General features: G+C 33.6%; 8 non-coding genes across 8 annotated transcripts; all 8 read right to left on the bottom strand.

Annotated features, from left to right (window-relative positions):
• Nucleotides 1–4,132: 4,132 nt before the first annotated feature.
• Nucleotides 4,133–4,205, bottom strand: TRNAV-CAC (transfer RNA valine (anticodon CAC)). Its single transcript has one exon. It is a non-coding gene; the product is annotated as a tRNA-Val (tRNA).
• A 295-nt stretch (nt 4,206–4,500) lies between these two features.
• On the bottom strand, nt 4,501–4,573 carry TRNAV-GAC (transfer RNA valine (anticodon GAC)). Its single transcript has one exon. It is a non-coding gene; the product is annotated as a tRNA-Val (tRNA).
• A 530-nt stretch (nt 4,574–5,103) lies between these two features.
• Nucleotides 5,104–5,176, bottom strand: TRNAM-CAU (transfer RNA methionine (anticodon CAU)). Its single transcript has one exon. It is a non-coding gene; the product is annotated as a tRNA-Val (tRNA).
• Nucleotides 5,177–5,471: 295 nt separating this feature from the next.
• TRNAV-AAC (transfer RNA valine (anticodon AAC)) lies at nt 5,472–5,544 on the bottom strand. The gene has a single exon. It is a non-coding gene; the product is annotated as a tRNA-Val (tRNA).
• Nucleotides 5,545–6,792: 1,248 nt separating this feature from the next.
• TRNAV-UAC (transfer RNA valine (anticodon UAC)) lies at nt 6,793–6,865 on the bottom strand. Its single transcript has one exon. It is a non-coding gene; the product is annotated as a tRNA-Val (tRNA).
• Nucleotides 6,866–10,046: 3,181 nt separating this feature from the next.
• Nucleotides 10,047–10,119, bottom strand: TRNAV-CAC (transfer RNA valine (anticodon CAC)). Its single transcript has one exon. It is a non-coding gene; the product is annotated as a tRNA-Val (tRNA).
• Nucleotides 10,120–10,414: 295 nt separating this feature from the next.
• Nucleotides 10,415–10,487, bottom strand: TRNAV-AAC (transfer RNA valine (anticodon AAC)). Its single transcript has one exon. It is a non-coding gene; the product is annotated as a tRNA-Val (tRNA).
• Nucleotides 10,488–12,336: 1,849 nt separating this feature from the next.
• Nucleotides 12,337–12,409, bottom strand: TRNAV-CAC (transfer RNA valine (anticodon CAC)). Its single transcript has one exon. It is a non-coding gene; the product is annotated as a tRNA-Val (tRNA).
• Nucleotides 12,410–12,618: the final 209 nt, after the last annotated feature.

Below are 12,618 nucleotides of genomic sequence, written 5' to 3'. Positions count from 1 at the left end.
TTAGTTTCTCACAGCAAAAGGTTTTCATTTGTTTTGGACTTTCAGCTAAGTTATGACAGAACGAAGTTTGGAAACAAAAACTTCTTTTTTTTTCACCTGAACTGCATCCTTCAAAACAATCATTGAACAAATGGGGAAAAGTGCAAATAACATGATAACCAAAATTCCATGTTTCTGCTTGGTATCAAACGAAGGACATTGAAGTGTGAAGCAAACATGATAACCAGTGCACCACAGAAACATGTGTTTACATATGATGGTTACTGTTTACAACATTTGTTTTGTATAAATCACACTTGAAAACATATTTTTCTCCAAAAGAGTTAAAATGGGAGTTTTAAAAGCGATGAAGGTTGGTCCAGAATTTTTAAAACCCTCAGTTTTTTCAAGGATTAATCGGTTTGTACAACCTGTTTTTAAATGGCCAAAGAACGTGAAAAACAAGAGGAAATTGGAAATTCAAACATTTTTTGATTGCTGACGAGGAGGCAAGCATTTTTTCAAATTAAAAGCAAAATGTCTCTGCTCCGAATTGAAATGAGGACCTTTTGCGTGTAAAACAAACATGATCAACACAACATGACAGAAAATGATTTGTATATGCAATGTCACTGTTCACAACATTAACAAAAATTGTTTTGTTTTGTTTCTGCATTCTTTGGGTGAAAACATATTTTTCTCTGAAAGAGGCAAAGTGGGAGTTTTAAATGTGAAGGAGGTTTGGACCAAAATTTTAAAAACACTCAATTTCTTCAAAGATTAATCGGTTTGCACAGCCTGTTGTTAAATCGCCAAAGATCGTTAAAACCAACAGGAAATTGGAAATTCAAACATTTTGGAATTGCTGATAAAGAGGCAAGCATTTTTCAAAATTAAAAGCAAAATGTTTCTGCTCAGAATTTAACTGAAGACCCTTCACGTGTTAAGTGAATGTGATTTCCATGACACTACAAAAACAGATGAAATAAATCGGAAGTTTTCCAACATAAAAAAATCATCTTTAGTTCTTGCAAAATGAAAACTTCCAAGGGAATCACTTCCGCAGAAGCTTTTTTTTTTTAGACTTTTCAATGATTTTAACATTTTATAAAACATTACCTTTTTCTCCAATGGAGGAATTAACTCACCTTTCTCTTTCAATTCAATGCACTTCCCAAAATGTGTGAAGAGGATGAGGGGAGGCCAAATGCTGAACCTCTCGAAGAAATTTTCAAAGACACGTGGAAAGGGAAAAAATGCTTGTGATTAAACGCACCTTATTTTTTGAGGATTTCAACTGAATATGAAAGAGATTTCAACTGCAAACACAGAACGAGATTTGCTTTAGTTTCTCACAGCAAAAGGTTTTCATTTGTTTTGGACTTTCAGCTCAGTTATGACAGAACGAAGTTTGGAAACAAAAACTTTTTTTTCTTTACCTGAACTGCATCCTTCAAAACAATCATTGAACAAATGGGGAAAAGTGTAAATAACATGATAACCAAAATTTCATGTTTCTGCTTGGTATCAAACCAAGGACATTGAAGGTGAAGCAAACATGATAACCACTGCACCACAGAAACATGTGTTTACATAAAATGGTTACTGTTGACAACATTTGTTTTTATAAATCACACTTGAAAACATCTTTTTCTCTCAAAGAGTTAAAATGGGAGTTTCAAATGTGATGAAGGTTGGTCCAGAATTTTTAAAACCCTCAATTTTTTCGAGGATTAATCGGTTTGCACAACCTGTTTTTAAATGGCCAAAGAACGTGAAAAACAAGACGAAATTGGAAATTCAAACATTATTTGATTGTGAATGAGGAGGCAAGCATTTTTTAAAATTAAAAGCAGAATGTCTCTGCTCCGAATTGAAATGCTGACCTTTTGCGTGTAAAACAAACATGATCAACACTGCATGACAGAAAAGGATATGTATATGCAATGGTCACTGTTTATAACATTAAAAAACAAGAGCATTGTTTCTGCATTCTTTGGGTGAAAACATATTTTTCTCTGAAAGAGGCAAAGTGGGAGTTTTAAATGTGAAGGAAGTTTGGACCAAAATTTTTAACACACTCAATATCTTCAAAGATTAATCGGTTTGCACAGCCTGTTGTTAAATCGCCAAAGAACGTTAAAAACAACAGGATATTGGAAATTCAAACATTTTGGAATTGCTGATGAAGAGGCAAGCATTTTTCAAATTAAAAGCAAAATGTTTCTGCTCAGAATTGAACTGAGGACCTTTCACGTGTTAAGTGAATGTGATTTCAACTACACTACAAAAACAGATGAAATCAATGGGAAGATTTCCAATATAAAAAATCATCTTTAGTACTTGCAAAATGAAAACTTCCAAGGGAATCACTTCCACAAAAGCGTTTTTTTTAGACTTTTCAATGATTTTAACATTTTATAAAACATTACCTTTTTCACCAATGGAGGAATCAACTCACCTTTCTCTTTCAATTCAATGCACTTCCCAAAATGTGTGAATACGGTGAGGGGAGGCCAAATGCTGAACCTCTCGAATAAATTTTCAAAGACACGTGGGAAGTAAAAAAAAGCTTTTGATTTAACGCACCATATTTTTGGGGATTTCAACAGAATATGAAAGAGATTTCAACTGAAAACACAGAACGAGATATGCTTTAGATTCTCACAGCAAAAGATTTTCATTTGTTTTGGACTTTCAGCTAAGTTATGACAGAACGAAGTTTGGCAACAAAAACTTTCTTTTTTTTAACCTGAACTGCATCCTTCAAAACAATCATTGAACAAATGGGGAAAAGTGCAAATAACATGACAACCAAAAGTCTATGCTTCTGCTTGGTATTGAACCTATTGAACCAAGGTACCTCTAGTGTGCGAAGCAATACTTGATAACCATTACACCACAGAAACATATGTTTACATATAATGGTTACTGTTTACAACATTTGTTTTTATAAATCACACTTGAAAACATATTTTTCTCCAAAAGAGTTAAAATGGGAGTTTTAAAAGCGATGAAGGTTGGTCCAGAATTTTTAAAACCCTCAGTTTTTTCAAGGATTAATCGATTTGTACAACCTGTTTTTAAATGGCCAAAGAACGTGAAAAACAAGAGGAAATTGGAAATTCAAACATTTTTTGATTGCTGACGAGGAGGCAAGCATTTTTTCAAATTAAAAGCAAAATGTCTCTGCTCCGAATTGAAATGAGGACCTTTTGCGTGTAAAACAAACATGATCAACACAACATGACAGAAAATGATTTGTATATGCAATGTCACTGTTCACAACATTAACAAAAATAGCATTGTTTCTGCATTCTTTGGGTGAAAACATATTTTTCTCTGAAAGAGGCAAAGTGGGAGTTTTAAATGTGAAGGAGGTTTGGACCAAAATTTTAAAAACACTCAATTTCTTCAAAGATTAATCGGTTTGCACAGCCTGTTGTTAAATCGCCAAAGATCGTTAAAACCAACAGGAAATTGGAAATTCAAACATTTTGGAATTGCTGATAAAGAGGCAAGCATTTTTCAAAATTATAATCAAAATGTTTCTGCTCAGAATATATCTGAAGACCTTTCACGTGTTAAGTGAATGTGCTTTCCACGACACTACAAAAACAGATGAAATAAATCGGAAGTTTTCCAACATAAAAAAATCATCTTTAGTTCTTGCAAAATGAAAACTTCCAAGGGAATCACTTCCGCAGAAGCTTTTTTTTTTTAGACTTTTCAATGATTTTAACATTTTATAAAACATTACCTTTTTCTCCAATGGAGGAATTAACTCACCTTTCTCTTTCAATTCAATGCACTTCCCAAAATGTGTGAAGAGGATGAGGGGAGGCCAAATGCTGAACCTCTCGAAGAAATTTTCAAAGACACGTGGAAAGGGAAAAAATGCTTGTGATTAAACGCACCATATTTTTTGAGGATTTCAACTGAATATGAAAGAGATTTCAACTGAAAACACAGAACGAGATTTGCTTTAGTTTCTCACAGCAAAAGGTTTTCATTTGTTTTGGACTTTCAGCTACGTTATGACAGAACGAAGTTTGGCAACAAAAACTTTCTTTTTTTCACCGAAAATGCATCCTTCAAAACTATCATTGAACAAATGGGGAAAAGTGCAAATATCATGAGAACCAAAAGTCTATATTTCTGCTTGGTATCGAACCAAGGACTTTTTGCATGTGAAGCAAATGTGATAACCACTACACTACAGAAACATGTATGTACATGCCATGGTTACTTTTTACAACATGTTTTTTCAAATGAATAGCAGTGTTTCCGCATTCATTGGGTTAAAACATCTTTTTCTCCAAAAGAGGCAAAGTGGGAGTTTTAAATGTGAAGAAAGTTAGGACCAGAATTTTTAAAACACTCAATTTCTTCAAAGATTAATCGGTTTGCACAACCTGCATTTAAATCTCGGAAGAACGTTAAAAACAACAGGAAATTGGAAATTCAAAAATTTTGCAATTGTTGATCAAGAGTCAAGCATTTTTCAAATTAAAAGCAAAATGTTTCTGCTCAGAATTGAACTGAAGACCTTTCGCGTGTTAAGCGAACGTGATTACCACTACACTACAGAAACAGATGAAACAAGTTGGTAGTTTTTCCAATATAAAAAAATCATCTTTACTTCTTGCAAAATGAAAACTTCCAAGGGAATCACTTCCGCATAAGCTTTTTTTTTAGACTTTTCAATGATTTTAACATTTTATAAAACTACCTTTTTCTCCAATGGAGGAATTAACTCACCTTTCTCTTTCAATGAAATGCACTTCCCAAAATGTGTGAATTGAATGAGGGCAGGCCCAATGCTGAACCTCTCGAATAAATTTTCAGACACATGGAAAGGGGAAAAAAAGCTTGTGATTTGACGCACCATATTTTTGGAGGATTTGAACTGAATATGAAAGAGATTTCAACTGAAAACACAGAACGAGGTTTGCTTTAGTTTCTCACAGCAAAAGGTTTTCATTTGTTTTGGACTTTCAGCTAAGTTATGACAGAACGAAGTTTGGCAACAAAAACTTTCTTTTTTTCACCGAAAATGCATCCTTCAAAACTATCATTGAACAAATGGGGAAAAGTGCAAATATCATGAGAACCAGAAGTCTATATTTCTGCTTGGTATCGAACCAAGGACTTTTTGCATGTGAAGCAAATGTGATAACCACTACACTACAGAAACATGTATGTACAAGCCATGGTTACTTTTTACAACATGTTTTTTCAAATGAATAGCAGTGTTTCCGCATTCATTGGGTTAAAACATCTTTTTCTCTAAAAGATGCAAAGTGGGAGTTTTAAATGTGAAGAAAGTTAGGACCAGAATTTTTAAAACACTCAATTTCTTCAAAGATTAATCGGTTTGCACAACCTGCATTTAAATCTCGGAAGAACGTTAAAAACAACAGGAAATTGGAAATTCAAAAATTTTGCAATTGCTGATCAAGAGTCAAGCATTTTTCAAATTAAAAGCAAAATGTTTCTGCTCAGAATTGAACTGAAGACCTTTCGCGTGTTAAGCGAACGTGATTACCACTACACTACAGAAACAGATGAAATAAGTTGGTAGTTTTTACAATATAAAAAAATCATCTTTACTTCTTGCAAAATGAAAACTTCCAAGGGAATCACTTCCGCATCAGCTTTTTTTTTAGACTTTTCAATGATTTTAACATTTTATAAAACATTACCTTTTTCTCCAATGGAGGAATTAACTCACCTTTCTCTTTCAATTAAATGCACTTCCCAAAATGTGTGAATTGAATGAGGGCAGGCCCAATGCTGAACCTCTCGAATAAATTTTCAGACACATGGAAAGGGAAAAAAAAGCTTGTGATTTGACGCACCATATTTTTTGAGGATTTGAACTGAATATGAAAGAGATTTCAACTGAAAACACAGAACGAGGTTTGCTTTAGTTTCTCACAGCAAAAGATTTTCATTTGTTTTGGACTTTCAGCTAAGTTATGACAGAACGAAGTTTGGCAACAAAAACTTGTTTTTTTAACCTGAACTGCATCCTTCAAAACAATCATTGAACAAATGGGGAAAAGTGCAAATAACATGACAACCAAAAGTCTATGTTTCTGCTTGGTATCGAACCAAGGACCTTTTGTGTGTAAAGCAAACTTGATAACTATTACACCACAGAAACACATATTTGCAAATAATGGTTACTGTTTACAACATTTGTTTTTATAAATCACACTTGGAAACATATTTTTCTCCAAAAGAGTTAAAATGGGAGTTTTAAATGCGATGAAGGTTGGTCCAGAATTTTTAAAACCCTCAGTTTTTTCGAGGATTAATCGGTTTACACAACCTGTTTTTAAATGGCCAAAAAACGTGAAAAACAAGAGGAAATTGGAAATTCATACATTTTAAAATTGCTGACGAGGAGGCAAGCATTTTTTCAAATTAAAAGCAAAATGTCTCTGCTCTGAATTGAAATGAGGACCTTTTGCGTGTAAAACAAACATGATCAACACTACATGACAGAAACATGTATGTACATATCATGGTTACTTTTTACGACTTTTTTTTTTCAAATAAATAGCAGTGCTTCCGCATTCATTGGGTTAAAACATCTTTTTCTCCAAAAGAGGCAAAGTGGGAGTTTTAAATGCAAAGGAAGTTTGGACCAAAATTTTTAAAACACACAATTCCTTCAAAGATTAATCCAGTTCGCACACCAGTTTTTAAATCACCAAAGAACGTTAAAAACAAGAGGAAATTGGAAATTCAAACATTTTGGAATTGCTGATGAAGAGGCAAGCATTTTTCAAATTAAAAGCAAAATGTTTCTGCTCAGAATCGAACTGAGGACCTTTCACGTGTAGAGCGAATGTGATTACCACTACACTACAGAAACAGATGGAATCAATGGGAAGATTTCCAATATAAAAAATCATCCTTAATCCTTGCAAAATGAAAAATTCCAAACTAATCACTTCCACAAAAGCGTTTTTTTTTGACTTTTCAATGATTTTAACATTTTATAAAACATTACCTTTTTCTCCAATGGAGGAATCAACTCACCTTTCTCTTTCAATTCAATGCACTTCCCAAAATGCGTGATGAGGGGAGGCCCAATGCTGAACCTCTCGGATAAATTTTCAAAGACACGTGGAAAGGGAGAAAAAGCTTGTGATTTAATGCACCATATTTTTTGAGCATTTCAACTGAATATGAAAGAGATTTCAACTGAAAACACAGAACGCGATTTGCTTTAGTTTCACACAGCAAAAGGTTTTCATTTGTTTTGGACTTTCAACTAAGTTATGACAGAACGAAGTTTGGCAACAAAAACTTTCTTTTTTTTTTAACCTGAACTGCATCCTTCAAAACGATCATTGAACAAATGGGGAAAAGTGCCAATAACATGATAACCAAAAGTCTATGTTTCTGCTTGGTATCGAACCAAGGACCTTTTGCATGTAGAAGCAAATGTGATAACCACTACACTACAGAAACATGTATGTACATGTCATGGTTACTTTTTACATGTTTTTTCAAATACATAGCAGTGTTTCCGCATTCATTGGGTTAAAACATCTTTTTCTCTAAAAGAGGCAAAGTGGGAGTTTTAATTGTGAAGAAAGTTTGGACCAGAATTTTTAAAACACTCAATTTCTTCAAAGATTAATCGGTTTGCACAACCTGCATTTAAATCGCGAAAGAACGTTAAAAACAACAGGAAATTGGAAATTCAAACATTTTGTAATTGCTTATCAAGAGTCAAGCATTTTTCAAATTAAAAGCAAAATATTTCTGCTCAGAAGTGAACTGAAGACCTTTCATGTTGCAAAGCAAATGCAATTAACACCACACTACAGAAACAGATGAAATCAACAGGAAGTTTTCCAACATAAAAAAAACATCATCTTTAGTCCTTGCAAAGAAAAAACTTCCAAGGGAATCACTTCTGCATAAGGTTTTGTTTTTTTGGGGACTTTTCAATGATTTTAACATTTTATAAAACATTACAATTTTCTGCAATGGAGGAATCAACTCACCTTTCTCTTTCAATTCAAAGCACTTCCCAAATTGTGTGAATATGATGAGGGGAGGCCCAATGCTGAACCTCTCGAAGAAATTTTCAAAGACACGTGGAAAGGGAAAAAATGCTTGTGATTAAACGCACCATATTTTTTGAGGATTTCAACTGAATATGAAGAGATTTCAACTGCAAACACAGAACGAGATTTGCTTTCGTTTCTCACAGCAAAAGGTTTTCATTTGTTTTGGACTTTCAGCTAAGTTATGACAGAACGAAGTTTGGAAACAAAAACTTCTTTTTTTTTCACCTGAACTGCATCCTTCAAAACAATCATTGAACAAATGGGGAAAAGTGCAAATAACATGACAACCAAAATTCCATGTTTCTGCTTGGTATCAAACGAAGGACATTGAAGTGTGAAGCAAACATGATAACCACTGCACCACAGAAACATGTGTTTACATATGATGGTTACTGTTTACAACATTTGTTTTGTATAAATCACACTTGAAAACATATTTTTCTCCAAAAGAGTTAAAATGGGAGTTTTAAAAGCGATGAAGGTTGGTCCAGAATTTTTAAAACCCTCAGTTTTTTCAAGGATTAATCGGTTTGTACAACCTGTTTTTAAATGGCCAAAGAACGTGAAAAACAAGAGGAAATTGGAAATTCAAACATTTTTTGATTGCTGACGAGGAGGCAAGCATTTTTTCAAATTAAAAGCAAAATGTCTCTGCTCCGAATTGAAATGAGGACATTTTGCGTGTGAAACAAACATGATCAACACAACATGACAGAAATGATTTGTATATGCAATGTCACTTTTCACAACATTAACAAAAATAGCATTGTTTCTGCATTCTTTGGGTGAAAACATATTTTTCTCTGAAAGAGGCAAAGTGGGAGTTTTAAATGTGAAGGAGGTTTGGACCAAAATTTTAAAACACTCAATTTCTTCAAAGATTAATCGGTTTGCACAACCTGTTTTTAAATGGCCAAAGAACGTGAAAAACAAGACGAAATTGGAAATTCAAACATTATTTGATTGTGAATGAGGAGGCAAGGATTTTTTAAAATTAAAAGCAGAATGTCTCTGCTCCGAATTGAAATGCTGACCTTTTGCGTGTAAAACAAACATGATCAACACTGCATGACAGAAAAGTATATGTATATGCAATGGTCACTGTTTATAACATTAAAAAACAAGAGCATTGTTTCTGCATTCTTTGGGTGAAAACATATTTTTCTCTGAAAGAGGCAAAGTGGGAGTTTTAAATGTGAAGGAAGTTTGGACCAACATTTTTAACACACTCAATTTCTTCAAAGATTAATCGGTTTGCACAGCCTGTTGTTAAATCGCCAAAGAACGTTAACAACAACAGGAAATTGGAAATTCAAACATTTTGGAATTGCTGATGAAGAGGCAAGCATTTTTCAAATTAAAAGCAAAATGTTTCTGCTCAGAATTGAACTGAGGACCTTTCACGTGTTAAGTGAATGTGATTTCAACTACACTACAAAAACAGATGAAATCAATGGGAAGATTTCCAATATAAAAAATCATCTTTAGTACTTGCAAAATGAAAACTTCCAAGGGAATCACTTCCACAAAAGCGTTTTTTTTTGACTTTTCAATGATTTTAACATTTTATAAAACATTACCTTTTTCACCAATGGAGGAATCAACTCACCTTTCTCTTTCAATTCAATGCACTTCCCAAAATGTGTGAATAGGGTGAGGGCAGGCCCAATGCTGAACCTCTCGAATAAATTTTCAGACATATGGAAAGGGGGAAAAAAGCTTGTGATTTGACGCACCATATTTTTTGAGGATTTGAACTGAATATGAAAGAGATTTCAACTGAAAACACAGAACGAGGTTTGCTTTAGTTTGTCACAGCAAAAGGTTTTCATTTGTTTTGGACTTTCAGCTAAGTTATGACAGAACGAAGTTTGGCAACAAAAATTTCTTTTTTTCACCGAAAATGCATCCTTCAAAACTATCATTGAACAAATGGGGAAAAGTGCAAATATCATGAGAACCAAAAGTCTATGTTTCTGCTTGGTATTGAACCAAGGACCTTTTGCGTGTGAAGCAAACGTGATAACCACTACACTACAGAAACATGTATGTACCTGCCATGGTTACTTTTTACAACATGTTTTTTCAAATGAATAGCAGTGTTTCCGCATTCATTGGGTTAAAACATCTTTTTCTCTAAAAGAGGCAAAGTGGGAGTTTTAAATGTGAAGAAAGTTAGGACCAGGATTTTTAAAACACTCAATTTCTTCAAAGATTAATCGGTTTGCACAACCTGCATTTAAATCTCGGAAGAACGTTAAAAACAACAGGAAATTGGAAATTCAAACATTTTGCAATTGCTGATCAAGACTCAAGCATTTTACAAATTAAAAGCAATATGTTTCTGCTCAGAATTGAACTGAAGACCTTTCACATGTTAAGCGAACGTGATTACCACTACACTACAGTAACAGATGAAATAAGTTGGTAGTTTTCCAATATAAAAAATCATCTTTAGTTCTTGCAAAATGAAAACTTCCAAGGGAATCACTTCCGCCTTAGCTTTTTTTTTAGACTTTTCAATGATTTTAACATTTTATAAAACATTACCTTTTTCTCCAATGGAGGAATTAACTCACCTTTCTCTTTCAATTAAATGCACTTCCCAAAATGTGTGAATTGAATGAGGGGAGGCCAAATGCTGAACCTCTCGAATAAATTTTCAAAGACACGTGGGAAGTAAAAAAAAGCTTTTGATTTAACGCACCATATTTTTGGGGATTTCAACAGAATATGAAAGAGATTTCAACTGAAAACACAGAACGAGATATGCTTTAGATTCTCACAGCAAAAGATTTTCATTTGTTTTGGACTTTCAGCTAAGTTATGACAGAACGAAGTTTGGCAATAAAAACTTTCTTTTTTTTAACCTGAACTGCATCCTTCAAAACAATCATTGAACAAATGGGGAAAAGTGCAAATAACATGACAACCAAAAGTCTATGCTTCTGCTTGGTATTGAACCAAAGTACCTCTAGTGTGCAAAGCAAACTTGATATCCATTACACCACAGAAACATATGTTTACATATAATGGTTACTGTTTACAACATTTGTTTTTATAAATCACACTTGAAAACATATTTTTCTCCAAAAGAGTTAAAATGGGAGTTTTAAAAGCGATGAAGGTTGGTCCAGAATTTTTTAAACCCTCAGTTTTTTCAAGGATTAATCGGTTTGTACAACCTGTTTTTAAATGGCCAAAGAACGTGAAAAACAAGAGGAAATTGGAAATTCAAACATTTTTTGATTGCTGACGAGGAGGCAAGCATTTTTTCAAATTAAAAGCAAAATGTCTCTGCTCCGAATTGAAATGAGGACCTTTTGCGTGTAAAACAAACATGATCAACACAACATGACAGAAAATGATTTGTATATGCAATGTCACTGTTCACAACATTAACAAAAATAGCATTGTTTCTGCATTCTTTGGGTGAAAACATATTTTTCTCTGAAAGAGGCAAAGTGGGAGTTTTAAATGTGAAGGAGGTTTGGACCAAAATTTTAAAAACACTCAATTTCTTCAAAGATTAATCGGTTTGCACAGCCTGTTGTTAAATCGCCAAAGATCGTTAAAACCAACAGGAAATTGGAAATTCAAACATTTTGGAATTGCTGATAAAGAGGCAAGCATTTTTCAAAATTAAAATCAAAATGTTTCTGCTCAGAATATATCTGAAGACCTTTCACGTGTTAAGTGAATGTGCTTTCCACGACACTACAAAAACAGATGAAATAAATCGGAAGTTTTCCAACATAAAAAAATGATCTTTAGTTCTTGCAAAATGAAAACTTCCAAGGGAATCACTTCCGCAGAAGCTTTTTTTTTTTTGAATTTTCAATGATTTTAACATTTTATAAAACATTACCTTTTTCTCCAATGGAGGAATTAACTCACCTTTCTCTTTCAATTCAATGCACTTCCCAAAATGTGTGAAGAGGATGAGGGGAGGCCAAATGCTGAACCTCTCGAAGAAATTTTCAAAGACACGTGGAAAGGGAAAAAATGCTTGTGATTAAACGCACCATATTTTTTGAGGATTTCAACTGAATAGGAAAGAGATTTCAACTGAAAACACAGAACGAGATTTGCTTTAGTTTCTCACAGCAAAAGATTTTCATTTGTTTTGGACTTTCAGCTAAGTTATGACAGAACGAAGTTTGGCAACAAAAACTTTCTTTTTTTCACCGAAAATGTATCCTTCAAAACTATCATTGAACAAATGGGGAAAAGTGCAAATATCATGAGAACCAAAAGTCTATATTTCTGCTTGGTATCGAACCAAGGACTTTTTGCGTGTGAAGCAAATGTGATAACCACTACACTACAGAAACATGTATGTACATGCCATGGTTACTTTTTACAACATGTTTTTTCAAATGAATAGCAGTGTTTCCGCATTCATTGGGTTAAAACATCTTTTTCTCTAAAAGAGGCAAAGTGGGAGTTTTAAATGTGAAGAAGGTTAGGACCAGAATTTTTAAAACACTCAATTTCTTCAAAGATTAATCGGTTTGCACAACCTGCATTTAAATCGCGGAAG

Source organism: Myxine glutinosa, chromosome 3 (assembly GCF_964187855.1).
Source record: "Myxine glutinosa chromosome 3, kmMyxGlut1.1, whole genome shotgun sequence".
Taxonomy (NCBI): domain Eukaryota; kingdom Metazoa; phylum Chordata; class Myxini; order Myxiniformes; family Myxinidae; genus Myxine; species Myxine glutinosa.
This window is presented reverse-complemented; position numbering and strand designations above follow the sequence as displayed.